The sequence below is a fragment of the Brassica napus genome, unplaced genomic scaffold (assembly GCF_020379485.1).
Source record: "Brassica napus cultivar Da-Ae unplaced genomic scaffold, Da-Ae ScsIHWf_3126;HRSCAF=3945, whole genome shotgun sequence".
Taxonomy (NCBI): domain Eukaryota; kingdom Viridiplantae; phylum Streptophyta; class Magnoliopsida; order Brassicales; family Brassicaceae; genus Brassica; species Brassica napus.
Genome location: NW_026016351.1, coordinates 13311 through 17867, shown reverse-complemented (window position 1 = coordinate 17867; position 4557 = coordinate 13311). Strand labels below are relative to the sequence as shown.

Sequence of the window (4557 nt, the reverse complement as noted above, 5' to 3'; positions counted from 1 at the left end):
TTCGTGTGCGATATCATATAAATAATGATCCGCCCAGTTAACAAAAAATCATGATTATTTATGTGTAATTTTTTTATTTTGACAATTTCCTTAAAACTATATAATTTTACATATTTTAATTAGAATATTTTAAATCTTTACCTTTTTATTTGAAATGCAACTCAATATTTTTTAACAATTATAACAAAATATTTAAAAAATATTTTAGAATTTGTTTGAAAAATATGAAAATTACATTTTAAATTAAAATTATCCTAAAATATGATAAGTTTTGATGTAAACGAAAACTCAAATTATGTCAAAAATAATATATTCAATGATAATAAAAATTTTAGTTGATTATTTTTAAAAAAAAAAATACATTACAAAAATATTGTTTGAAAGAAAATTCATTTATCTTTCAAATATAAAATGAAAATATTATAATTATAATAAAAAATATAAATAAAAACTATAAATTTAGCAAATGACAACTGAGTATATTATGCTAAAAATTTTTATTTCTAACAATTTATCAAATGACAAATGAGTTATGAGCAAATAATACCATATAAGTTTTAAAAACATAGCCATTCTTAAATATTTTTTGAATAAATAATTATTTTTAAATTTAATCAACTGAAAATAATATCCGTACAATTGTGTGAGTCAAATTCTAGTTTTATTGATGCATGTTATATATTAGTGTTGCATGTTTTAGGTAACATTTTAATGATGCACGTTTTTAAAAAATCTCCATTATTAAAATTATGCACGTAAGGATAACTCATGAGTTTTTTGGTTGATTAAATGACATTATGTCCAAATTTATTTAAGGATATTTCGTTAAGGTAACTGAAAAAGACAAACAATAAAATAGGAAGTTTAAATTCATTTAAGCATATTTCATTAATGTAACTGAAAAGACAAGTAATCAATTAGGCAGTTTTATTTGTTTTAGGATATTTCATAAATGCAACTGAAAAAGACAAGCAAAAAAAAGGGAAGTTTAATTAATGAAGTAAAAACATTTTCAAATGGATACTTCTCTTTTAATAATATAGATACATATAATTAAGACGAGATTGATAGTTTCTTACCCAATATTTTTGGTGGGAAAATATGGATTATTTACCCAATATTTTTTTAAACATTAATAAATAGTTTAGTTGGTCTATTTTTTATTTTTTTTTATCACAAATTTAGTGTACTTTGAAAAATGGTAATCTATCTTATAAAAAAAATAGATAATAAACAAACTCTTATCACTGAAGAAAGATGATGATAACATAAGCGGAAGAGAGAGTCAATAACGTATCTTCATTTCGTTCTTCATCATCTCTTCCACAATGGCCGGATCAGCTCTACCTCTCCCACCACCACCGCCACTTTCGTTCCACTCTCCCCCGCCAAACCAAACCCGCCGCTCTTCCACCTTCGCCCCACCAACAAACCCAACACCCCAAACACCTTCAATCCGCTCCCGCCTCAGCAGAATCTGCCAAGAAGGAAACCCACAGCTCGCACGCCAGCTGTTCGACGCAATTCCCAAACCAACAACCGTCCTATGGAACACCATTATCATCGGCCTCATCTGCAACAACCTCCCGCACGAGGCTCTCCTTTTCTACTCCGGATGAAAAAGACCGCCCTTTCACCAAATGCGACCCTTACACTTACTCCTCCACGCTCAAGGGCCTGCGCCGAGACCAAAAACCTGAAGGCTGGTAAAGCCGTGCATTGCCATTTGATCCGGTGCTTGCAGAACTCGAGCAGGGTTGTTCATAACTCTCTGTTGAATATGTACGTTTCTTGCTTGAACCACCCTCCTCCTGGAAGCGAGTACGATGTGGTGCGTAAGGTTTTGATAGTATGCGTAGGAAGAACGTTGTGGCGTGGAATACGTTGGTTCTTGGTATATGTGAAGACGGAGAGACACGCTGAGGCGTTGTAGGCAGTTTGGGATTATGATGAGGATGGAGATTAAACCGAGTCCGGTTAGCTTTGTGAATGTCTTCCCCGCGGTGGCGAGTTCGAGAAGTGTTAAGAGAGCTAAAGTATTTTATGGTTGATGCTTAGTTGGGAGATGAGTATGTGAAGGACTTGTTTGTTGTGAGCTCGGCTATTTCTATGTATGCAGAGCTTGGCGATATTGAAGGGTCACGGAGAGTGTTTGATTCTTGTGTAGAGAGGAACATTGAGGTGTGGAATACAATGATAGGAGTCTATGTTCAGAACGAGTACCTGGTTGAGAGTATCGATCTTTTTCTTGATGCAATAGGATCGAAAGAGATTGTGTCTGACGAAAGTAAACGTTCCTCTTGGCAGCGAGTGCAGTTTCAGCGCTGCAGCAAGTGGAGTTAGGTAGACAGTTTCATGGTTTTGTCAGCAAGAACTTTCAGGAGCTTCCCGTTGTGATATCAACTCGTTGATGGTGATGTACTCGAGGTGCGGCTCTGTGCACGAGTCCTTTGCGGTCTTTGTTTCGATGCGAGAGAGAGATGTTGTGACGTGGAACACAATGATCTCTGCGTTTGTCCAAAACGGCTTAGATGATGAAGGATGATGTTGTGTGTATGAGATGCAGAAGCAGGGGTTAAGATCGATTACATAACAGTGACTGCTTTGCTTTCGGCTGCGTCGAATCTTAGAAACAAGGAGATTGGGAAGCAGACTCATGGTTTCCTTATAAGGCAAGGGATTCAGTTCGAGGGGATGAACAGTTACCTTATTGACATGTATGCTAAGTCAGGTCTAATAAGGATCTCAGAGAAGCTTTTCGAGAGAAGTGGCTATGCTGAAAGAGATCAAGCTACTTGGAACTCTATGATGTCCGGGTACACGCAGAACGGACACACAGAGGAAACGTTTGCTGTGTTCAGGAAGATGTTAGAACAGAATATCAAACCCAATGCCATAACTGTGGCGTCGATTCTCCCTGCGTGTAGCCAGATAGGTAGTTTCGACTTAGGTAAACAGCTACATGGTTTCTCTATAAGGCAGAGTACTTGGATCAGAACGTATTTGTTGCTTCTGCGTTAGTTGATATGTACTCAAAGTCAGGAGCGATACAGTACGCAGAAAACATGTTTTACCAAACGAAAGAGAGAAACTCTGTGACGTACACCACGATGATATTGGGGTATGGTCAACACGGAATGGGTGAGAGAGCTATCTCGCTGTTTCGTTCAATGGAAGAGTCTGGAGTCAAACCAGATGCTGTCACCTTTGTTGCAGTATTATCAGCTTGCAGCTATTCCGGTTTAGTGGATGAAGGTCTCAAAATATTCGAGGAAATGAGTGAAGTTTATAACATCCAGCCTTCCAATGAGCACTATTGCTGCGTTACAGACATGTTAGGGAGAGTAGGCCGCGTTGATGAAGCCTACGAGTTTGTTAAAGGGCTTGGTGAAGAAGGGAACATTGCTGAGCTATGGGGTTCGGTCCTGGGAGCTTGTAGAGTACACGGTGAGATTGAGCTTGCTGAAACTGTTTCAGAGAAGTTAGCTAAAGTGGATAAAGGGAAGAACTTTTCAGGATATCAGGTTTTGCTCTCGAATATGTATGCTGAGGAACAGAATGGACGAGTGTTGATAGGTTGAGGAGAGGAATGAGAGAGAAAAGGTTTAAGGAAAGAAGTTGGTCGTAGTGGGATTGAAGTTGCAGGTAATGTAAATTGTTTTGTGTCTAGAGATCAAGAGCATCCTCAGAGTGATGAGATATATGATGTCATTGAGGGTTTGGCTAAAGATATGAGAGGTGATTCGTATCTGACAACATTCCCTATGGTTACCCCAAGTTTGGAATTAGAGGAGTGATGTAGAATGCTAGTAACTCTTTTAGCTCTCACAGAATAAGGAGAGAAGATGTGTTAAGAAGTGAGATGATTCAAGGTGGGTAAGCGCCCAAAACTCTCATTTGTTGGTAACATTGCAGCAATTCTCTATGGTCATAAACACTCGTTGTTCATCATTGGAAGAGAAACATTATTCAGCCAGACAGGAGATGGAGGTTCTAAGCCATTGGAAGACGATTTAAGTGAGATTGTAGATCCATTATTTACCTCGCCTTGTACACTTTGTTCTTTGTATACAAGTACCACTGCAAGCTGATCATCTCTTGTAATGATGTATATAAATAAATAAAACAAAACCATTGTAGTTTCCTTTCTCTCATCTTCACTACGCATCATCTCTTGTAAACATTATAGTTTTATGATTGTTTTCACTTTAAGATATTCTTTCGGTGTTTTTAATTTTATTTAAGTTCAGTTATACGGTTACAAATGCTATAAATTAATACTCGATCAGTTACAAACATAGTAAATTAATAAAAATTTCTTCGGTCTCGAATTTGCCCGGTTCAAAATATGACACAAATCGAAAAAATAAGATAATATATTTTTTTAGAAAATCAATATCTATATAATCCATTAAAATCATAAATTAATAATTCATACATACAATGTTTTATTTTTTTTTTTTTTTTTTGTCAACAACAACAGACTCATATAGACTCTGCGAACCAATCCGGAAGCTCTGCATCCATATGAACGACGAAAGACGATTGTTTTCTGGC

The 4557-nt window shown here is 36.5% G+C and overlaps 1 pseudogene; it reads left to right on the top strand.

The window, feature by feature from the left end:
- Nucleotides 1-1032: 1032 nt before the first annotated feature.
- Nucleotides 1033-4216, top strand: LOC125603262 (annotated as a pseudogene).
- The last annotated feature ends 341 nt before the right edge of the window (nucleotides 4217-4557 follow it).